At 42.5% G+C, this 25,128-nt stretch overlaps 1 protein-coding gene across 1 annotated transcript in view; it reads left to right on the top strand.

Annotated features, from left to right (window-relative positions):
* Positions 1 to 2,786: 2,786 nt before the first annotated feature.
* RNF182 (ring finger protein 182) overlaps positions 2,787 to 25,128 on the top strand; it is a 75,422-nt gene continuing 53,080 nt past the window's right edge. The window contains exon 1 of the mRNA XM_089682297.1: positions 2,787 to 2,959. The gene's annotated coding sequence lies outside the window, so the exon portion shown is untranslated. The remainder of the gene's footprint in view (positions 2,960 to 25,128) is intronic.

Here is a 25,128-nt window from a genome sequence, read left to right on the forward strand (position 1 = left end):
TTAAGGAAGGATGGGCTCCTCCAGGCACATCTGCCCTTAACATATCCATTGATACATGTGCTCCTACTATGGAAGCTTTGAAAATTTTAGTTAGGTCCACAGTATACAGAGGACCCTTGATGTGGGACTGTGGCTTACACATGTATTTGCAAATGCGTGCAAACAAAACCCTCTGATTTTAACGCAAACTGTTAGACAGGACCAAATTGGTTGTTTTGCAGGCTGGCTGGTAAGTGTTGCTGGGAAATCCTTTGTTTGTTTGCAATGTGTCCCTTACTGCTAAGGCTGATTAGAGGTTGGGATGGTTGCCATTTTTGTTTGTGCAGTTGGCTAATTTGGATGCAGGGATGCACTGGATGCCTTTGCTGTCATTTTGGTATAGCTGGGCGTCACGTGCGTCCCTGTACCTTTAAGGAAGCATGGGCTTCTCCAGGTACACCTGCCCTTAACCTATCCATTGATGCATGTGCTCCTACTATGGAGGCTTTGGAAATTTTAGTTAGGAAACACAGTATACAGAGGACCCTTGACGTAGGACTGTGGCTTACGCATGTACAGTTGCAAGAAAAAGGATGTGAACACCTTGGGATTACGTGGAGTTTTGCATGAATTGGGCATAAAATGTGCTCTGAACGTCAACTAGGTCACAACAATAGAAGAACACAGTCTGCTGAACATAATACTACACAAACATTAGATGTTGCCATGGTTTAATTGCACATAACATGTAAACATCCACATAGCAGGGAGGAAAAAGTATGTGAGGTCCTAGCTTAATGACTTCTCCCAGAGCTAATTGGAGCCAGGAGTGAGCTAACCTTGACTTCAATCAGTGTGATGATATTGGATGTGTTGCTGACAGCTGTCCTGCCCTTAAAAAACACTCACCTATTTTGGGTTTACTGGTTTCAAGAAGCACTGTCTGATGTGAACCATGCCTCGCAGAAAAGAGCTTTCAGAAGACCTACGATCAAGAATTGTTGACTTGCATGAAGCTGGAAAGTGTTACAAAAGTATCTCCAAAAAGCCTTGTTGTTCATGTGTCCACGGTAAGACAGACTGTCTACAAATGGAGAAAGTTTAGCACTGTTGCTACTCTCCCTAGGCGTGGTCGTCCTGTAAAAATGACTGCAAGAGCACAGCGCAGAATGCTGCATGAGGTAAAGAAAAATCCCAGAGTGTCAGCTAAAGACCTACAGAAATCTCTGGCACATGCTAACATTTTTGTTGACACATCTACAATAAGGAAAACAGTAAACAAGAATGGAGTACATGGGAGGACACCACAGAGGAAGCCATTGCTGTCCAAAAAGAATATTGCAGCACGTTTGAAGTTTGCAAAAGAGCACCTGGATGTTCCACAGCACTACTGGCAAAATATACTGTGGACAGATGAAACCAAGATTGAGTTGTTTGGGAAGAACACACAACACTGTGTGTGGAGAAAAAAAGGCACAGCACACCAACATCAAAACCTCATCCCCACTGTAAAACATCGCGGAGGGAGCATCATGGTTTGGGGCTGCTTTGCTGCCTCAGGGCCTGGACGGATTGTTGTCATTGATGGGAAAATGAATTCCAGAGTTTATCAAGACATTTTACAGGAAAACGTACGACCATCTGCCTGCCAACTGAAGCTCCGCAGAGGATGGGTGATGCAACAGGACAATGACCCAGAGCATACAAGTAATTCAACAAACAATGGCTGCAACAGCACAGAATACGCCTTCTGGAGTGACCCAGTCAGAGTCCTGACCTCAACCCGATTGAAATGCTGTGGCATGACCTTAAGAGAGCGATTCACACCAGACATCCCAAGAATATTGCTACACTGAAACAGTTTTGTGAAGAGGAGTGGTCCAAAATGACTCCAGATCGTTGTGCAGGTCTGATCTGCAACTACAGGAAACGTTTGGTTGCGGTTATTTCTGCCAAAAGGAGGGTCAACCAGTTATTAAGTCCAAAGGTTCACGTACATTTTCCTCCCTGCACTGTAAATATTTACATGTTATGTGCAATTAAACCATGGCAACATCTAATGTTTGTGTAGTATTATGTTCAGCAGACTGTGTTCTTCTAATGTTGTGACTTTGATGACGTTCAGAGCACATTTTATACCCAATTCATGCAAAACTCCACGTAATCCCAAGGGGTTCACATACTTTTTCTTGCAACTGTATTTGCAAATGTGTGCAAACAAAACCCATCGTTTTGAATGCATATTGACAGACAGGACCAAATTGAATGTTTCGCAGGCTGGCTTGCAAGTGTTGCTGGCAAATCCTTTGTTTGCGATCTATAATGTATAAACTTAACTCTCTATATTTACAGTAATTCAAGCATTTATTGTATATAGTGCCATCAGTTTACACAGTGCTGTACATTCTATTCATTCTCATCAGTACCTGTCCTTATGGAACTTACAACCTAAGGAAATCAATCCTAAAATGTCTTCTTTAGCATTAGATAAGATTTTTTACTGAAACATTGTCTTCTAATGAAGTTATTTATCAGCATGACTGCAAAACACATGGTCAATGTACAACTTTACTAGAGCTTTGCAGTATCATGTTATATGTCACCTAGCATGCAAGATGCAACCTAGCTTTTATTGGATGGAAGAGCTTGCCAATGAATCCTATTTCTGGCATCATCACGCAGAAGTCGTGCAGGTTGGGACCAATGAGTGCTGCATCCATGATGCTAGCTCCTCCTGCAGCCTCCAATCCTTACTCAATGGGAATTCTTGAATGAACTCGGGAGGGGGTAAAGCTGCTGTACCAGCTCAGAGCAGCAGAGAGAGTGAGTCTTTAGGCGGTCTGTTGCTATAGTGACAGGAGCTGCCCAGTCTGCTATGTAGTACTAACAAAGCTTCACTTCTCAGATGCTGATGGGGACAACACAGGGAGAAAAGGAGGAGCAGAGGCATCTGTGTGCAATTATCCTGCCGCTGCCCCAGGTAAAATAACCTTTTATGTTAATACCTGTAGCTTTTTTTTAGCGCGCTCTATTGTGGTACCTTATTACCGCTGCATACCGGCTACAAGTAAGTGGTTCCCTGTCAATACAATCTTTGTCATTGCAAGCATCTCTTGCTGCAGCCCTGGTATGCATTATATAGAGAGAATAGCTCAGTGCAGGCAGGTTTATGAATCAGATCAGATGGAACTGTCACCTGCCATAGTACACAAACATTCATCTGTTAGGAAATATTGATCAGTTCAGTCTTGAATTTGCATTAACAGAGGGCCAAGCTGTCCAGGTGTCAGTGATAGATATGCAATAACAAGGACGTATACTCTGGTAATGGTGTAAAGGTGTTAATATTGTGTAGAGATGGTTATTACTTGTGCTCCTGGGATGTAAGCTGTTTATAGAAATTGGAATTTAGAAAAGACTCCTTTTAGAGGTTCTTAATACTACCTTGAACAAAGGAAGCTCTGTATTCTTGCTGCCGCCACACTCCCTGAATGATTATTGCATTCATTATGATGTACACAAAGGGAGGTTTATATGAATTGCAATGCCAGATGTATGTCACTGTGCTTGTGCAATAAACCTAACAGAAAGTCACAATAGTCATTGTTCTGTGCCTGTAAATGTAATAACCTGTCATTTAAAAAAAATCCTCCTGTTTGGTGAGATAAGGAGGGATACTTGTGACCTGATGTGGTGCTGAAAGGAAAGCATCACTGCAATGTATGCAAAAGCTATTGACCTGTCAGGAGAGAAACACCAAGGCAAGCTGTTGATGACCGTTTCCTCTGAAAATGCTAAATGCCCGGCTGTCATGCTTAATGATCCACAACAAGTTTGCAGATGTAGACTGATGACTTTTCTCCAACATCTGACCTGCAAATCAGTAAATATTGAAGGGTCAGCATAGCAGTGCATTAAGTAGCATGTTCAAATTGAGGTCAGCAATGGCAGCCCCGTACTTCTCTCGTGATAGGTATGCTTTAAAGTTTAAAGCTTCATATTACACAGGGTGATAATGATCGGAATGATTTTCAGCAATTTTCATGGCCATCAGGTAAGTGAACTCCACAGCAGGTCCACATGTTGTATTAGACTTATTGGACATTATCATGATTTAAAAGCTAACCTGCCTAAAGTAACTGAACTGATAAGACTGATTTGTCCACCTTGTCAAGTGCAGTCAACCAGCAATGTTATATTTTGTAAAATATTTGTATAACAATAAAATGACAACCATGTGAATTTTCAAGAATACTGTATGTAAACTCATCATTACATATTCCTAATATGTACCTGATCTACCATGTACTTATATGAAAAAGTACCCTGTTCTCTTTGTATTGCTTTCTTTGTGGGAAATCCCTGGTGTTCCTCACAGTCTCCATGCTTTACTCTTAAAAACTGACTACCAGGGCCATCATTAATGCAGGGCAAAAGGGGCAGCTGCCCCGGGCCCAGTCATTGTTGTGGGGCCCAAAGCAGCTGACCCTTGAGCCCTGGACTGCCCGCAGTTTTCCTTGTGTAGCGGGTGCAGCTGATCCCCCCCCCCTTGCTCTCTCAGCCGAGATAATACAAGGGGCCACTTTGTGACAGGGGAGAGGCACAACTGTGGGCTGCATGTGCTGGAGCCTGCTCATCCCGCTTCTCCGTCTGTCAGGAGCGGCAGGACAGGTTAGCAGCATGGAGATCAAAGGCACACAGAGCGGGCCTTATGTGTATATTCTACTCCCTCATCCTTTTCCTGTCAATAGTGGGGGGGAGAGTAATAAAGCAGCAGCAGGACTGGAGCAGCTTGCAGAGGGAGGGACTGTGAGTTACAGCCAATCAGTGAGCGGTAATAAAGTGCAGTAACCTCTAGCAACCAATCAGTGAGTGGTAATGATGTGCAGTAACCTCTACCAATCAATGGATGATCAGTAATGATGTTTGGGAACCTCTAGCAACCAGTGAGCAGTAATAATGTGCAGTAACCTCTAGCAACTAATCAGTGAGTGGTAAGAATATGCAGTAACTTCTAGTAACCAATCAGTGATCAGTAATAATGTGCAGTAACCTTTAGCAACCAGTGAGTGGTAATGATGTGCAGTAACCTCTAGCAACCAATGGATTATCAGTAATGATGTTTGGGAACCTCTAGCAACCAGTGAGCAGTAATAATGTGCAGTAACCTCTAGCAACCAGTCAGTGAGCGGTAAGAATATGCAGTAACCTCTAGTAACCAATCAGTGAGCAGTAATAATGTGCAGTAACCTCTAGCAAACCAATCAGTGAGCAGTAATGATGCACAGTAACCTCTAGCAACCAATCAGTGAGCGTTAAGGATGTGCAGTAACCTCTGGCAACAAATCAGTGAGCGGTAATGATGCACAGTAACCTCTAGCAACCAATCAATGAGCCTGGACCAATCAGTGAGTATGGTCCAGTTCTTTTTGTTTACATTATTAAAGTTTTTTTTAGATAAGACTATGTGTGTGTTTGTTTTTTGGGAGAGCGAAATTGCAAGGGGAAAATGTTTGCCCAGGGTCCAATCATAATTAAAGATGGCCTTGCTGACTACACTAGGCAGGATAAGACACTCTGGTCAGTTCTCTAGCTATGCTGGGAACTCAGCCTGCTCTGCTCCAGTGATGAGACTTGTCCTGACACCCCTCCCCCCTGCACAGACTTTCGCTAGAAGGTTTAGTGTGCTGCTGTTTATTCTCCCCTAGCCTTTATGCAGCTGAGAACAGATGGAATGTGATCACTTATAAAAAAGGGGAAAAAAGGTACGTATCATTTTTTTTTATATCTAAGCACAAAGGTTTTGCCTTTCATTTTCCTTTTCTATTTTAAACTAAATTGATTGTTTTACAACATGAGGATTTTCAATCACTTAAATGTATTATGATCAGTTATGATTTGTAGCAGCTAATACTTGTCATTTAATAATATGAAAACAGTGTCTTACTTTTGTTCCTTGAAGTCAAGAGGAGCATTTTTAATCCATCTCCATTTGCTCTCACTGTAATAAAGTCATGAAAGAAAGCATCTTGGTTATCATGATGTAGAGTGCATTTGCTATTTGCAGTGCTTTCTTAAATAACCCACAAATCTTATTTTCTAAGAGTAGAAAGGCAGGATGACATTTGCTGCTGTTTTCTTACAAGGAGCAGAGGGAATTAGCAAGTGAAAAAACAGCCACATCTGTGATAGTCCCTATATAGAGCATGTCTCATAACTCTTGTTGTGTAAATGAAATCTCTACAGATTAGATGAGAATTTTGCTTGGATACAGATGCAACACACAGTATCGTAACACACCGAGGTGTGATGTGTTACTCCTGCTGTGCATAATCAGTCCTCAACACTTTTTTTCCATTTACTGAAATGGGAATCGGCAAGTGTCAAACATAGAAGCATACGGAGAGAACAGGGCACAGGAAAGATTGGGGGCACTATATTGTAACAGTAAACAGAAAAATTAATTTCTAGTGCCTGTGAGCTTTGTGTATGTGCCTGGCAGCTAAATCTGATAATTAAAATATATGTAAAACCCCATTCAAATATCCTATACTCTTAAAAAGCGAAAAAAAATTTGGCCAAGTTACCGTTGTCCCTGTCTGAAAATTAAAAAAAAAAAAGGCATACCCTCCAGTTCATGATGTCCAGTATTGTCTTTCTTGCTACTGAATTTTCCATGCATCCCTCTCCTAGAATGTCACCATCTTGAAATTTCTGTTTGCACATGCGCAAATGTGCTGTAGATCTCTGACAGATATTTGGAGCCTAGCAGAGAACTGTGGGGTGTCTGTGCTTACACATGGGATTTTGCGTATATATGCAGACACACTGCAGGTCCGCCATGTATTTGGGACCTGGTAGACCTGCAGTGTTTACCCATGCGCATGACCCCACAAATCATCCAGGTCCCATGATACTTTGTCTCCAAGTCAAACACTGCTTCCTGGGATGTGTGACGCGGACATCCCAGGAGGCAGTGAGGGCCGATGTTTACATCATCCTTACCTAGGTGACAAATTAGAAAAAAGTAGCAGCACAATCAAAATAAAGGTATATAGACAGCCAAACTGAAAAAAATAACCACTAAGAGGGAGGGGGCAGACATATCAGAGGAAGTCCATTTTACAAGTGAAGGTCCACTTTAGAGTAATGTTAAAGCCCCATGCAGGGGCGGACTGACCATTTGGGCACTCAGGTGCTGCCCGAGGGCCCGAGGTCAGTAGGGGGCCCCATGAGATGCATGCTAAAGATAGTTATTAAGAGGTTGTTAAATAAATTATCGTGTCACCCAATATTTGGTCTCCATTCAGTAGCCAAAAGAGGCATACAAAAAGGGGGATTTGTGAAAAGAGATTCACAGAAAAGCGGCTACATAGTGAACAGAACGTGACACTCAGAAAAATTTCCAAAAATGATGCTTTATTACACATATATAAATATGACATATGGGCAATCGCCCTGGTTTACCATCACCACAGTATGAGACAATACACACAGACCTAAAACCATATAAAATGACACCAAAACTGGTCTGAATGCATGTGCAGCAGAAAAAATGACTACAAGAGTCTAATGTCCCTGTAGCACAGACACATAGGTGAACACTTCCCAAAGGAGGTGTATCCAAAAATTATACCATAGGCATACCATAATATAAGATATAATAGATTAAGCTATTACCATGATGGTAAATCCCAATCAGGGAATCCAAAAATTATACTATGGATATGAATATCACATGTATGCAATGCAGCAAGCACAATATGCGTCAAAAAGAGAACATCAAGCCTCAGGCCTGTATGAAGGAAGACATAAATGTCAAAAATATAGTGCAATACATTCCTGTGCCGGCACAAGTGGTTGGGGCCCATTCATCTGTAATATAAACAGCTGTTTCCTAGAGCTCTTGAATGAGAATATGCCCCATTAATTCCCAGGATGGAAGAAAAGATGCACAAAGCAGCACTCTGCTTGAAATGGTTTCTTCACCACTATATGTGGACTACACACCACTTTTCGTAGGAACAACAAGACACATCCCAATAGATCTTCTGCCTGTTGAAATATATGTGGTATATCTTGTTTCCTATACAAAGCACCATGATGTCCCCATCCTGTAGTGAAACAAACAATATGTGGGAAGTCACTGACAGAGCTTACACTCTATATAGGATATATAGGTCATATAGATCACAGAGGACCATATATCTAATGTCCTGTAACAGTCCACTCACCACCTGTGCTGTGGATAATAGGAATGAAAGAGAAGTCCTTCATAGGTACTGCCATACAGGGCCAAAGAGGCCAAGGAACCACCGCTGACATCCGCCGATATACCGCGGGTTCCAGCCCCTTCTTGGCGCTTGTGCTGCTTAAGCTTGCCTCATGGCATGTGAAGATGGCTTCCTCCTTATGGGTCAGCGTGCGTTCCACCTAGTGCGCATGACCGGAAGTGACGTATCTGACATAGGACTGTTACAGGACATTAGATATATGGTCCTCTGTGATCTATATGACCTATATATCCTATATAGAGTGTAAGCTCTGTCAGTGACTTCCCACATATTGTTTGTTTCACTACAGGATGGGGACATCATGGTGCTTTGTATAGGAAACAAGATATACCACATATATTTCAACAGGCAGAAGATCTATTGGGATGTGTCTTGTTGTTCCTACGAAAAGTGGTGTGTAGTCCACATATAGTGGTGAAGAAACCATTTCAAGCAGAGTGCTGCTTTGTGCATCTTTTCTTCCATCCTGGGAATTAATGGGGCATATTCTCATTCAAGAGCTCTAGGAAACAGCTGTTTATATTACAGATGAATAGGCCCCAACCACTTGTGCCGGCACAGGAATGTATTGCACTATATTTTTGACATTTATGTCTTCCTTCATACAGGCCTGAGGCTTGATGTTCTCTTTTTGACGCATATTGTGCTTGCTGCATTGCATACATGTGATATTCATATCCATAGTATAATTTTTGGATTCCCTGATTGGGATTTACCATCATGGTAATAGCTTAATCTATTATATCTTATATTATGGTATGCCTATGGTATAATTTTTGGATACACCTCCTTTGGGAAGTGTTCACCTATGTGTCTGTGCTACAGGGACATTAGACTCTTGTAGTCATTTTTTCTGCTGCACATGCATTCAGACCAGTTTTGGTGTCATTTTATATGGTTTTAGGTCTGTGTGTATTGTCTCATACTGTGGTGATGGTAAACCAGGGCGATTGCCCATATGTCATATTTATATATGTGTAATAAAGCATCATTTTTGGAAATTTTTCTGAGTGTCACGTTCTGTTCACTATGTAGCCGCTTTTCTGTGAATCTCTTTTCACAAATCCCCCTTTTTGTAGGCCCCATGAGATGCCCCTGGTACCTTTTATTGGCTTTTTCATAAGCTTTTTTGGGTATGGTCGAGGACACAGGGGCCCCATGATCCCCTATTGCCCGGGGGCCCCATGAGTTGTCAGTCCGCCCCTGGCCGCATGTACACAGGACGTTTCTGAACGATGGAAACTGACTGCTGGAAAACGTAGGTTAAAAAATGTCTGTTTAGTAGCGTTTGCATAAGGCGTTTATGTGCGATTATGCATTTTTATGTGTTTGCATTTAGAAGCGTTTTTTAAAGATAAGCACAGGAGAACCTCCCAAATGCCTAGAATGTACTGAAACGTGGTAAATCATTAACTATTTCAGAGAAATACAGAGAGTAGAAGCAGAGACAGCAGTATGTGTTGAGATAATTAGGTGTGAGTTGCTCATTAACATTTCTTTTGTTTCCAAGGGTGGGAAAGGTGTCTGCTGGAGTGAGTCATTAAGGTCACCTGGCAGGGGGTCTTCATGAGGAATTTGAGGTGTGAAATGCATTAACATATCTTTTGTTTCCAAGGGTGGGAGAGGTCTGAGGTGTGAATTGTTCATTACAATGTGTGACAAGCTTGGTAGGAACATCCTGTTTTCAGTGTTTTGTCCATCTGAGCACCTTGAAAACTCTTTGCATACATTTTTCATGATGAAAAAGGCTCTGGACAGCATTGGGAACTGTAAGAGTTAAAAAAAAAATTTCAAATGCAAACGCTTATAAACGTGATTTGCCACTTTTACAAGCGTTTCTCATTTGAAACGCTGATAAAATTGACGTCTGAACGCAAGTTTGTTGTGTTCAAAAAAATGACTTTAAACTCAACTGCCTGTAAACAAAGATGTGTACATGAACACATAGGAAAACATTAGGGTGAGTTCAGGAGCTGCTGAAAAAAATGCTGAACAGCTCCTAAACGTGAGTTTAGTAGCTGTAGTGTACATGAGCCCTAAGTGTAATTTTCAATGTTTTAACATAGAATATTAAAAGCTTTCAATAAAATAATACTTGGTGATCCTGTCAAGTCCTTTTTCAGATACTTCCTGTTATAGAGTGACAACAGACTGCCCCATCTCCCAACTATGTTCCAGTGTTGTCACCCTGTCACAAGCTTTCCCAATGGAGATTAAAATCAGTCATACTGACATACATTGCACAGGCATAGGCTTAGGCTCCATTCACACTGAGCTGAGAGTTTTTCAGGCATTTTTTCAAGTGTTTTTTTCAGTCGTTTTTGAGCATTTTTTTCTAGCAGATTTGCAATTATAGGCATTTTTCAGGCATTTTTTCATTTAGGCAGTTTTTCTGAGGCCAATAGAATTAGAAATTAGCTGCTGTTTGAGCTGAAAACGCCAGAAAAAATGCTTGAAAATATGCTCATTCCCACTATTCAGGCGTTTTCCATTCAAGTCTATGGGGACAAAATGCGTAGATCTGCCTGAAAAGCAGTGGAAATACTTTTTTGAGCAACAGGCATTTTGCTACAGGCGACAGAACACTCAAGTGTGAACAGGGGCCATTGGAAATAATAGGATTTTACTTGTTGAGAGTTCCTGAGTGTTGAGCTTTGAGCTGAAAAATGCTCAAGGCTTCATTCACACTAGGTTTTTTCAAATCACAAGCGGAATTGCCGATTTGAAAATGTCCTGTAAAAGGCTGAAAACGTGTGATCGCGTTTTCAGATGCCATTCATTTCAATGGCACCTGAAAAATGTAAGGTGTTTCTACCACAATCGCAGCACATTTTTCCGTGCGTTTTCACACTTTTACAGCACGTTTTCAAATCACAGGCAGGATCGCAGTGATTCCGCATGCAATTTGAGAAAACCTAGCGTGAACGGAGCCTTAATCAACCCAACAGTGCTTTAGCAAACTAAACGCAGTTCAGTTAGTGTTTCCATCTACTTTAACATTATAATTTGTATTTTACAGTAATGCTTCAGTCTTATTAAATTCCAAAAGAAAGGGTGTTGGGTCCAAAGCTAAAATGGCCTGAACTTTCTGAGGGAGGGTTTATACCAAACTCTACCCAGTGAATAAAGGATCATTAGTTAGAGCTTCAACCAGGGGTAGGCAACCTAGTGCCAGTGGTGGCACACAACAGCATCAAGGACGGCACCCAAGGGGAGTCCTGGGACACCCATCTCCCAAACAAAGCTGGCCAGCGGCTGTATACAGAAGAAGCAGCATGGCTGGTGCCCGCCCACTTCTATTCCCACTGTTGTCGGTTCCTGCGATGCACACTGAAGCTGTGTCAAGTCAGATTCCCCAGGCTGCTTGTTACTTTGAAAGGGTAATTAAGTGTTCTTGCATGGCAAGACCACTTACTGTTATCTCACATATATATTCTTATTAGCCAAATTTACCACCCTAACTCCTCCCACAGTTTTTACACTACATAGATAGTAATATACCGAAACGTGCGGATTGTTCCCGATTGGTATGCTATTACTTTGTGGAACGTTTCGCTGAACAATTCACAAAATATCACTTGAATGAGGTATGAAGGTGCAGAAATTGGGGGTGATATGAGGCTTGGAGGTGCAGGGATTGGGGCTGATCTGAGGTGTGATGTGCAGGAATTGGGGTTGCTCTGAGGCCTGCAGGCACAGGAATTGTTGTTGGAGAATGGGGTGTGAAGGTGCAGAAATTCGGGATGATCTGAGGCCTGGAGGTGCAGGGATTGGGGCTGATCTGAGGTGTGATGTGCAGGAATTGGGGCTGCACTGAGGCCTGAAGGCACAGGAATTGTCCCTGTAGAATGAGGTGTGAAGTTGCAGGAATTGGGGTGAGCTGAGGTGTGAACGTGCAGGAATTGGGGCTGATCTGAGGCCTGGAGGTGCAGGGATTGGGGCTGATCTGAGGTGTGATGTGCAGGAATTGGGGATGATCTGAGGCCTGTAGGTGCAGGGATTGGGGCTGATCTGAGGTGTGATGTGCAGGAATTGGGGCTGCTCTGAGGCCTGAAGGCACAGGAATTGTCCCTGTAGAATGAGGTGTGAAGTTGCAGGAATTGGGGTGAGCTGAGGTGTGAACGTGCAGGAATTGGGGCTGATCTGAGGTGCGAAGGTGTAGGATTTGGGGTGAGCTGAAGTGTGAAGGTGCAGTAATTGGGGTGATATGAGCTGTAAGGGTGCAGGAATTGAAGATGATCAGAGGTGTAAAGATACAGGTATGTGCATTATCTAAGGTGTGAAAATACTGGAATTGGGGTGAACTGAGGTCCAGAGGTGCACAAATTGGGGTAACCTGAAGTGTGAAGGTGCAGATATTGGGACTGAACTGAGATGTGAAAGTGCAGAAATTGGGACTGATCTGAGGTGTGAAGGTGCAGGAATTGGGGTGATCTGAGGTGTAAAGGTGCAGGGATTGGGATGATCTGAGGTGTGAAGGTGCAGGATATGGGGCTGATCTGAGGTCTGGAGTTGCAGGAATTGGGGTTGATCTGAGGTCTGGAGGTGCAGGAACTGGGGTGATCTGAAGTTGGAAGGTGCAGGAATTGGGGTGATTTGAGGTGTGAAGGTGCAGAAATTGTGATCAGAGTTTTAGGGGTTCAGGAATTGGGGCTTATTTTAAACCTGAAGGCACAGGAGATATCGCTGGGGACTATGGTGTGAAGTTGCAGTAATTGGGGTGAGCTGAGGTGTGAAGGTGCAGAAATTGTGGCTGATCTAAGGTGTGAAGGAGCAGGGTTTTAGGGCCAATCTGGGTGTGAAGGTGCAGGAAATGGGGCTGATCTGGTGTGTAAAAGTACAGGAATTGGGGTGATCTGGGGTGTAAAAGTGCAGGCTGATCGGAGACATGTACAGACATGTACAGATGGGTGAAGGTGCAGGCATTGGTGTGAGCTGAGATGTGAAGCTGCAGGAATTGATGCTGATCTGAGGCCCGGAGATGCAGGAACTGGAGCTGATATGAGGTTTTGAGATGCAGGAATTGGGGTGATCTGAGGTGTAAAAGTGAAGGAATTGAAGCTAATCTGATGTGTAAAGATGAAGGAATTGGGGCTGAGCTGAGGCCTGAAGAAATAGGAGTTGAGGCTGTCTGGGGTGTGAAAATGCAGGAATTGGAGTGTCCTAAGTTGTGAAGGTGCAGGAATTGATCTGGGGCGTGAAAGTGCAAAAACTGAAGTTTATCTGAGGCCTGGAGAAACATGAATTGGGCCTGACCTGGGGTGCAAAATTGCAGGCTGATCGGAGGTGTGAAGGTGCAGAAATTGGGCTAATTTGAGGTATGAAGGTGCGGGAACCCAGGCTGATCTGGGGTATGAAGTGCAGGTATTGGGGTGATCTGAGGTGTAGAGGTGCAGAAATTGGGGCTGATCTGAGGTCTATTGGTGCAGGAATGGGGATGATCTGAGGTCTATTGGTACAGGAATTGAGATGTTCTGAGGTGTGAAGGTACAGGAATCAGGGCTGATTTAGGATCTGAAGGTACAGAGATTGGGTTTGATCTGAGAGAACTTTATTTGTGTGGCCACTATCACCTCATACTTCATTTCCAACTGTGCATTTCACAGAAGTCCTCGGTTGACATATTAATTTCAACTTTACCATACTTGCCTCATAGCACATGTGTTCTAAAAAAAAGGGTAAGTTACCATTTACCATCCTTGAAAGCTCAATGTTTTCTTACTATTATTCAAATAGTTTACAGCATTTACTGGATAAAAATTCCTTTTTGTGATTGAGTGTGTAAAGTTGACATTTTTTATATAACTGGCACTCTCAGTTTCTTCATAAACATTTTTCGGCACACCATGCTCAAAAGGTTGCTTACCCCTGGTGTACGCACTTGTTGCATATTGACAAGATGTGCAGCAGGCTACAGAAGGATAGAATAGATTCCATGTACACATCAGAAAATTGCTGTGCTAGGGGGATGAACACCTCCTCCCATTATGTTACTCTCATTACATTAATGCTTTAAATTGACTAATTCCATTTCACTCCACACAGTTGCCATTGAGCATGTGTATAAATACTGGAGGTGGAGAAGTGTAGTGGAGTTTGATATCCACAAAACAACAGTTAAATATGTCCTTTATTTTCTAGGCTGTAGTTGCATCATTGGTTGCATTGAGCAACATGGACTTTTTCACCTTCCTATTTGCTTTACATTAGTGTTAGAGATAAGAAAATTGACAGATTCACTTAAAGTGAAAATAATAGCAAAACTTTTCAGTTTTGGATAGAGTTAAGTAGGGTTAGGACCTCTGTTAAGATTGTATTGCAGTCTGTGTCCCAGCTGCAGAGATTCCCCCTCTTTATGTCCTGGTGACCACCGAGACAGAAAGTATCTGGAAATCCTACATTTTAGACTTGTCATGAGAGGGAAGAAATATTCCAATTGGGAGAAAGACCTAGTGGCAATTGTCTATGATGGGAATTCACCTTACTTTTGGGAAAATCTTTTTCACTTCCAGTTGCACCCTCACGACATTTTCCATCAGAATCCATCACATTCATCATGGAAGGAAAGGTTTTAAACAGAAGAAGAAAACTTCATAGTGTGACCCAGTAAACCAACAAAAAATGTATGAAAGCATTGCACTTACATAGATAAGGCATAAAGGCAGTGTAAGCATTTAAAATTCCTGCGGTGTCAGACCACCAGCCAGAACAAGGTTATGTCACAGAAAGCTCTGCCCAACGCGCATTTCTCCAAAAATGGCGTCCTCTGGGATTGGAGAATGTGATGGATTTGTTCAAGTGAACCTGCAGTTCATCTCCTTGATATGGCTACCTAGGGTGTCAGTGTGGGATCTGAACACAATCTGCTTGTTGATCTCTTGACTGGAGATCAAAGTGTCTGGTAAGAGGCTGATTTTTTTTTCTTTTGTGTCAAGCATTTGTGGACACCTATGCACTTTCCGTTGGAGGGTTATTGGATTTTTAATTATTTAATAAATGAATGTGGACTTATATAATATCAATTAATTTATGCATATTTTGTATGCAGCAGTATTTATTTGATTTATTATTGTTTATGACCGTTTAGTGTACAGTGCACTTGTATTTTCTGGTGATCAGGGAAGCGTAGCAGCAGTTCACTAACTGTTTCACTATTGTTTCAGAATATGTATTTTTTTCACATATTGTATTGTCTGGGGTGTTTTTCTCCTTTTTTTTCTGTCCTACACTTTAAAATCAGGCACAAGCTCAAGGAACCCCATTCTAAAATATAAAAAAACAAAATGAATAGTTTTATATATTGCAGCAGCATTCATACACATGGGCCACCCCACATAAGAGGTGATTTGTTCCCCCACATTTGCAAACTGGTACTGACTAGTTTTCTAGCTTTTCTCTCCTTTATGTCAGTTTCTCTCCCTTGCTCAGCTAACGTGACCCCAGTGCTGACAGAGAGGGGCAAACAAGGATGATGTACAGGCACCCACATCCTAGCTATTAACCAATGACTACATTGGTTGTTAAGATGCCAGTGACTGAACTGCATGGCATCCAAATTGTAGTACTGCAGAATAAAAACCTGTGTAAAAAAAAGGCAGGCTTGATCCATTTGCTGGTTTGTTGACAATTTTTGAGCAATTCGTGGCAATTTTTAGGCATTTTTCCAAGGCATCTTGAAGAACCCAGAAGGCACCCCAGGACTGAAATAGGTTGAACTACAAGCAGTCATTTCCACGTGCATGAGAGACAACTCTAATCAAAATGCCAACGTTTTATATTATATACGAATTTCACAAATTACTTGTGAAATTAGTATATTATTTCACATGCAAATAGAATTTCAGATATTCCAAAGTTGTGTTTGCTTTGATTCGGGAACACTGCCTTAATTGGTTAAACCTTCTTAGGCCGGTCATACATGATTAATTTTTTTTTTTTCAACCAGTGGGTTGAACGAAAGAAAAATCAACCAATTTGCATCTGCCTGCAGGATACAATGATCATTGCTTCAGATGGACCAGTGAATATTCTTAATCTGGTCTCTCCATCTGCCTTTTTGGCAAGGGTAGCCTTTCCAGGAGCCCATACCCCAGTCATCAGAGCTCTATGATTCACAGAGACACTCAAGCTCCTCCAACCTAAAGAGACAGTGATAACACAGGCCATAACAGTCAGCCCTGGTTCACACTGATGCAGTGCATTCGCACAGGAACCGCACTGCATTGCTGTGCAAATCACATGCGATTTATGTGCAGTGCGATTGGAGCCATGCTGCAAATCCCTTGCAGCAAATCCCTTGCAGCATTTTCAGTGCAATTTCTGCACCGCATCAGAATTGCACCCCATTCATGTGAACCGCTGCGGGTGTGTATATAAAGTTAACAACACCCCGAAAGCGGTCCGCAAAACACGGTGCGATAAGCAGAATCGGATCACATAGGTGTGAATACCCATGCAATCCGATTCTAGTGCGGACCAAAAAAAGGGTCCTGCACGTTTTTGGTGAAGGTGCGGTGCAATTAGAGCCATTCAAAATTATGGCTCCAATCGCACTGCACATAAATCGCATGTGATTTGCACAGCAATGCAGTGCGGTTCCTGTGCGAATCAGATTCAGTATATTGCACTGCATATATGTGAACCCAAGCTCAAGCAGATACTAGCTGTCTCTTACTAGTGTAGTAGGAGGTATTAGCGGATACAATTCCCTTAACCAACTCCTATTATAAACATAGAGTGCCATGGCCGGATCTAGGGGGGTGCTGGGGAGGCGTATGCCCCCCCCAGATTTTAGTTGTGTCCCCCCAAAGCCATCCCTAATCTGCCACAATACTGCCCTAACCTGCCACTATGGTGCCCTAATCTGACACTGTACCACCCAGGGGCGGACTGACCATTTGAGCACTCGGGCACTGTCCGAGGGCCCGGGGTCAGTAGGGGGCCCCATGAAATGCCCCTGGTACCTTTTGTATAGGCTTTTTTGAGTGTGGGCAAGGACACAGGGGCCCCATGATCCCCTATTGCCCGGGGGCCCCATGAGTTGTCAGTCCGTCCCTGATACCACCCTAATCTGATACTTTTCAGCCCTAGTTTGACACTATACTGCCCTAGCCGGACATTAAACTGTCCTTGACTGACATTATACTGATCTTAGTTATGCTTTGTGTGGGGAGGAGAAACTCTGCTGCTTGTGCCCAGGCTGTGTGCAGTGCAGGGATGGGAGAAGGAGCTGTGCCCCTGTCCTCTGCCCTGCCAGCAGTGACCCCTGTCCTCTGGCCTGCTAACCTCTGATCCTCTGCCCCCCTGAGAAATTTTTTAATGCACCCCCACAACGGACAGGCTGGATCCAGCCCTGTAGAGTGCTAACTTGAAAATCCTTGTCCATACAGGTGCTGGATGTAAAAGTTAAAGTTCATAAAGGAATTGAGCCACATAAGTGCATTAATGGGAGCGCACAGTGAAAGGAAGATGAAAAAAAATCACAACTGTGATCATGTCCTTTGCTTTCTCTAGTGGCTTTCTGACCCTCGAGACGCAGCTCCAGCTTTTATGGCTATTTAGTCTAGCATGATAATAATGTTTTTACACTGTATAGGTTCTCGCATGGCTTGTTTTGTCAACATAATATTTATTGTAATGGAGTGCACATAATAGACATTGAGCAATGGCAGAGCCCAGAAAGCAGCTGGGAAAGTGAAACACTGCATAATACACTGTATGATAATGGTGGATTACATGCAGTCATACAGTACTAGAATGTTCCCATCTGCCTCAATCTACACATTACCCTTTCTTTTTCTTTGCTCACTCCATAGGGAGTCCCACAACTGTTACTGAACTGTTCATAATGAGCTTATACATCTCTTGGGGTAATTTGTAATGATTACACAATTGTGAATGATGTAACCTACAGCCAAGTGTCAACCGACCATATTCAGTTTAACTTTACTTGGCTTGCAAGGAATTTTCAAATCTACAGTATATTCCTGGTGGACGGTATGTACTGTGGTTATTGTAGGGACCAGTAGTACATGTGACATGGCCATTGTGAGGACTAGCTGCATAACGTGTGCTGTGGACAGAGTAGGAACCAGCTGGACTCAGTGTAGCATGGACATTGCAAGGACCATGGATTCCTTTAGAATTTTAACCACTTGCCCTCCAGAGGATTTACCCCCCTTCCTGACCAGGCCATTTTTTGTGATACGGCGCTGCGTTACTTTAACTGCCAATTGCGCGGTCATGTAACGCTGCAACGAAATGAAATTTGCGTACTTTTTTCCCCACAAATAGAGCTTTCTCTTGTTGGTATTTGATCACCTGTGTGTTTTTTATTTTTTGGCTATAAACAAAAAAAGACCAACAATTTTGAGAAAAAAAACAATATTTTTGACTTTTTGCTATTAAACATGTCCAGTAAAAAAATTTTAAAAATCAAATGCCCTTATAAATTTAGGCCAAAATGTATTCTGCCACGTCTTTGCTAAAAAAATCCCAATACATGTAAATTAATTGGCTTAGGTGAAAGTTAAAGCGTTTACAAATGGCGATATATATATATATATATATATATATATATATATATATATACTAGAATTTCTTTTCTACTAGTAACGGCAGCAATCAGCGACTTATAACGAGACTGCGGCAGGCATTCTGATACTGGGGGGAACTGACTTGGTGTCACTGACATCCCCAGTGACACCAATACAGTGATCAGTGCTAATAAAAAGTACTGACACTCTACTAATGGCACTAGGCAGGAAAGGTTAAACATCTGGGGCAATCAAAGGGTTAACTGTGCTGTTCTACTATGGGGGCTGTGTGTGTGCTTCACTGTAAGCACACTACTTTGTACAGCTCTGCTACACAGAGCCATAAAAAGCAGTGTGCAGGAGCTGACGGGAGAGATCTGTGTTGTTTATACACAGGTCTCTCCCAGTGGTGTATTTAGGTTTTGTGCTGCCCTAGGCAACACAAAAATGGCCGCCCAACTCCCTCCGCGCAGAGAGAGCCTGACACCGACCAACACCACATCACCCTGCACCCCCTGTGGAGAGAGACTGACAACAACCACCACCAATCAACCCCCCAGCCAAGAGAGCCTTCTACTGCCCCCATACACCTGCCACCACGCCACCCCCCCTCCCCCCACCACCCACTCGGCAAGAGAGAAAGACAGCTTCACAGCTCTGGGCATTCCCACCTGGTCCCCATGCCATGTGTGTCCCTTCTTCTGTCCCTTCTTCCGCCACCCCTCTGAAAAATGCCGCCCTAAGAAAATGCCTTGTGGTGAATACACCTCTGGTCTCTCCCCTGTCGGTAATACTCGGCGATAATCGGGTGCTGGCGAGTAATCACCGGCCATGACCCGGTGATTGACAGCGGAGGCCGCAAATGACTGCACAGGTAGGGCTCGCGTACGTCCCCTACACGGTAATGCAAAATCATGTACTGTATATAGATCAGTGATTTTGCGCACCCCTGCCACCCTGTAGCAGTATTTCTGCTATAGGGTAGAGGGGAAGTGCATTTATAGAATATTCATCATTTTAGTCAAATGTCAAACAACAATTCACAAAAACACACCATAAGAGAAACATATGATTGATCATTTGTTCTGTCTGCCAACCACATTCTGCCGATCTCTATTTTCTAATGATTGAGGCAAGTTTCTTCTAATGATTGGGGCAATTGTCACAAATAAAAAAAGGGATTTGCACAAAGAACACCTTAGATCAGCCTTTCTCAACATTTTCAACACAGAGGAAACCTTGAAATAACTTTCCATTCTCAGGGAATCCCTGCTAAAAATTATTATATCTACAACTCATGATACAGTAGTGTGATAGTCAGTGGGAAGAATGCTCCTTACACTTGTGGTCATTGGGAAGAATTCCCCCCTTACAGATAGCTAAAAAGATCATTGGTGTCAGTGTGAACCTATCTGAGAGGCAGGAATTGCTCATTGCTCAGGGAACCCCTAACAACCTCTGGTAGAACCCTGGTTGAGAAACCCTGCCTTAGATTAATGGATGGCACTATATTACTTCGCTAAAAACAATAGTTAGCAGGTAAGACTCCCAGGATGTAAGTAACAAACAGAAAGGCTTACTAAAATAATCATCTTGTTTAGAGGTAGTTTGGCAATGAAAGCTCCATTCTGGGTGGGATTATTCTATAAAGCTCAATTCAGATGGGTTGGAAACACTCTACAATGTTATGTTCCATACGTGAAGTGCTTCTAAAGGCTTAAATTAACAAAAAAAATGACAAACATACTTACCTGCTGTGTGTAGTGGTTTTGCACAGAGCAGCCCGAAACCTCCTCTTCTTTGGTCCCCCGCCAGTGCTCCTGGCAAGCAGCATGCTATGGGGGCACCAGAGCATGTGCACTCCCCAGACGCTGCTCCATGTGTTCATTTACACACAGAGCCACGGCTTGGTCCCGCCCCTTTATCTTCTCATTGGTTCATGGGCTGTGATTGATGGTAGTGGGAGCCAATGGCTCCTGCTGCTGTCTCATCCAACGAGGAGAGGGAGTCACAGGATAGCCAAGACTCCTGTGCACATCGCTGAATAAAAAGGGGGCTTAAGTGAGTATTAGGGCAAGGCTGGGGGGGATGCTGCACAGAGAAGGTTTTTTACCTTTATGCATAGAATGCATGAAGGCAAAAATCCTTGAGCCTTTACAACCACTTTAAATAATTAAGTGAGAATCATATTCATGTAAAGGTGAGCTAAACTATGTCACTGAATCAATAATATCAACAAGTGTTACCACTGGCTGTATGTTATTTACCAATGGTGATGAAAGTAGACCATGCCTTCAAAATGTATGTTGAAGCTGACGCTTGGGAGTTGATTTACTAAAACTCGAGAGTGCAAACTATGGTACAGCTGTGCATCATAGCCAATCAGCTTCTAACTTCATTTTCTTGAATTAAGCTTTGACTGTGCTTAAGCTACACCAGATTTTGCACTCTCCAGTCTTAGTAAATCAACTCCTTGGAGTCTACATTGTGAGGCTGAATGTTGTCCCCCTACATCAGGAAGTACCTGAATAAGGACCTTCATGTCAGAATCCTCAAGTATTATTTTAATGAAAAGGGACATTTGGAATTACCATATTATAGCTTATGTCTCTCCACTTCCTCCTTTCAAGGTTTCAAAGCCAATAACCCATGGACAGGAAGTGCATACATAATATATTTACAGGCATATACAAATTCAGACAGTAGAGGGTAGCAGAGCCATACAGAGAATCTTGTGAAAGAAGCAGCAATGCATCTAGTGGATGAATAATAACCAAAACAGAAATGGATAAAAATTTATATAATGGGAACTAAAATGTGTAAATAACAAATTGTGCAGTAATTTTAAGGGCCATCAAAGTAAGGCAAAAGGATCTCTTTATAGAAAAAGTATCAACTTATTATTATTTCCTTCAGAAAGGATTATGTAACCAAATGCCTAAACTCTTGCATATGTGGCCAGCATTGCAAAGAATTTCAAGCAGCATTTTCCCCACAATAGATACATATTTCAGCCCTGCGGTATAGATTATCTTTAACACAGACCTTCAGCAAATTCATTTTTTACAGAGGGGATGGAGAAAATCATGAAAACAAACGATCTTAACAGCGAAACCTCTGGGCATCAGTTTTTTGCCAAGACAAAAGATATAAAAGAAGTAACAAGAGCTCTCAGCATGTGATGAACACTAGGCACACTAAGCACATGGAACCCTCAGGCTTTTATTAAAGAAAAAGGTAATGCCTCCTTATAAAAAGCAGAGTATTATTTATCAGCATAGATTGTAAGAACAGAGGATTACAAAGGCCCCCAATGCCTTATAGGAATGAACTTGATTGCTACCCCTTTAGCACATATCCTACATAATGCAGGATAGATGGGTACAGCATATTATTTGATTTAATAATCTTTATAGTGTTCATTAATAAGAATCAAGTCAGAGTATACCTAAACCTAAAGAATAAAAATGTAATATTTTTTATCTTACTAGTCATTAGATGTGATAGCTGCTTCAATTTTTTTTTCCTAATTTTTATCTGGCAATTTTGCCAGTAGCACCCCTCCTGATATACGAACTTTTATTTACCAAAACTGCATGGTGCAAAATCTGGTGCAGCTCTGCATAGAAACCAATCAACTTCCAGATTTTATTGCCAAAGCTTAATTGAACAAGCTGATGTTAGAAGCTGATTGGCTACCATGCACAGCTGCACCAGATTCTGAGTGTTGCAGATTTAGTAAATAACCCCCATAGTGACAGCATTCACTCACTGCACTGTGCCTATGGAGGAGTAGCATTGTTCAATTAGTAAAGAACGTTTGTTCGCATAGTTCCCAACTGTCCCAGGTTCGGAGACACTGTCTCTGGTTTGGAACAAAGTCAATCTGTCCCTCTTTCTTTCTTCCTCATTTGTCCCTCATTTTGGTCTGATGGCACTGGTGTCAAACTGGTGGCCCTCCAGCTGTTGCCAAACTAAAAGTCCCATGAGGCATTGCAAGATTGACAGTTACAAGCATGACTCCAAAAGGCAGAGGCATGATGGGACTTGTAGTTTCGCAACAGCTGGAGGGCCACCAGTTTGACGTCCCTGCCTTACAGATTCACCTATACCCTTTTTTTATCGGCGAGTACGAGTATTGATACTGTCGGTTAAGTACTCGCTGATACAGAGTATTGACACTTTATAAAATGTATGGACGCAAATTGCACTGCAAAGAATAGCATGTGATTTGAACAGGAATGTTATTCCTGTCCAAATCGCATGCGGTTTTTCCACTGCTCCTGTGTGAACCCAGGTTGTCATAGCCTGAGTTCACACAGGAGCAGAGCAGGGAGGTTCCCCACAGCAGAGAGTGGGCGTGTGGGGATGTATACTATGGTGGCAGATACTCCATATTCTCAGTGGTAGGAGAGAAGAGAAAGCAGTGGGGATTTGAAATCTCCACTTCTTTCTCTTCACTCTTTGCAGAGATGAGAGTTCAGGCTAGAGGGCTTTTGATTGGTCAGCATCTTCACGTGGACAGTGACCAATCAGATGCCGTCTAGCCCGTACTGTCATCCCTGCAAGGAGAGGAGAGAAAGCACAGGTCTGGGAATCTGAAATCCTCACCGCTTTCTCTTCTCTCCTTGCAGCGATGACAGTATGGGCTAGACAGCATATGATTGGTCAGCACCATCCATGTGATGGTGCTGACCAATCAAAAGCCTTCTGGCCCGAACTGTCATCCCTGCAAGGAGAGGAGAGGAAGTGGTGGGGATTTCAAATCCCTGCTGCTTTCTATCCTCTCCTACTGCTGAGAATATGGAGCATCTGCCTCCATAGTATACATCCCCACATGCCCACTATCCGCTCAGCATGGGACTCCTGCAGGGAGGTTTCCTGCACTGCTCCTGTGTAATCTCAGGCTATGACAAGCCTGGGTTCACACAGGAGAAGTGGGGAAATTGCATGCGATTTGGATAGAATTTGCATCCCTGTTCAAATTGCATGCTTATCTTTGCATTAATGCAAAGTATCGGTTTCTGGTATCGGAAGCATTTTCACAAGTACGAGTATTTGTGAAAATACTCGGTATTGACACTGATATCAGTGCATTCCTAGTATACCTGTATATAAAATGCACTATTTATCTATCAAAAAGTGTTTTACAGTGCTAAACCTTTCATCCCATTTTCAAATTGCTGTTTTTGCAAATTTCAAAAGCCAGTATAAAGGAATAGTAGTGGCAGGGTAGTTGTGGGTTTAACCAATCAATTTTAATGTGTATTAATTCTGAATGTAACAGGGATATGGCAGGGGTGTGTCTCTTGGCTACATATGTTTTGCTAATAGATGTCCCTCTTTCCTATCTCAGAAAGTTGAGAGATATGTGTTAGCAATACAGAACACCTCACTCTCTCCTCATCACCATAACACGGGGGGGGGGGTTGAGTTCTGGAGGTCACAGTGTGAACCTGGCGGGATTGAAAAGATCCTTTGGAATTTCAGTTCAGCAGAAGCATTGCATTGTCATCTTTTTACAGGAAATTCTGAGCTCATTGGATTTCTGGGAGGATCAAAGGGTAGTTTTAGACAATTATTGAACAGATAGCAAAACACTTTCAATTTTATATTTAAAATACCCAAATGGAGCAAATAATAGAACTTCATTAAAATCTACATACATTTTAAGGGCTTGTTTACATCTGCTTTGTCTCTGAAGAGCGATCCACATTCAGATGTCTCTTCATTCTCTTCAGAGAGGCTTTGACAGGTGGTGAGGAGATGTTGTATAGCTTCCCCATCGCCATTTAACCACTTGCCTATTGGGCACTTTTACTCCCTTCCTACCCAGGCAAATTTTCAGCTTTTAGTGTTGTCGCATTTTGAATGACAATTGCACGGTCATGCAACACTGTACCCATATGACTGTTATCTTTTTTTCACACAAATAGAGCTTTCTTTTTGTGGTATTTAATCACTACTGGGGTTTTTTATGTTTTGCACTATAAACAGAACAAGAGTGAAACTTTTGAAAAAAAAAAGTTTTTCTTTCTATTATAAAATTTCGCAAACAGGTAATTTTTCTCCTTCACTGATGTGCGTTGATGAGGCTGCATTGACAGGCAGCACTGATGGGCACTGATTGGCAGCATTGATGAGCACTGATATGATGCACTGATGAGGCAGCACTGATGAGGTGCCCTGGTTGGCATTGATGAGGAAGTACTGATGTTGCTGCACTAATAGGCAGCATTGATGGGCACTGATAGGCAGCATTGATGAGGCAGCACTGATGAGGCGGCACTGGTGGGCATTGATGAAGAAGTACTGATGTT

Source organism: Staurois parvus, unplaced genomic scaffold (genome assembly GCF_062004578.1).
Source record: "Staurois parvus isolate SC_StPar_1 unplaced genomic scaffold, SC_StPar_1.0 ptg000287l, whole genome shotgun sequence".
NCBI lineage: Eukaryota > Metazoa > Chordata > Amphibia > Anura > Ranidae > Staurois > Staurois parvus.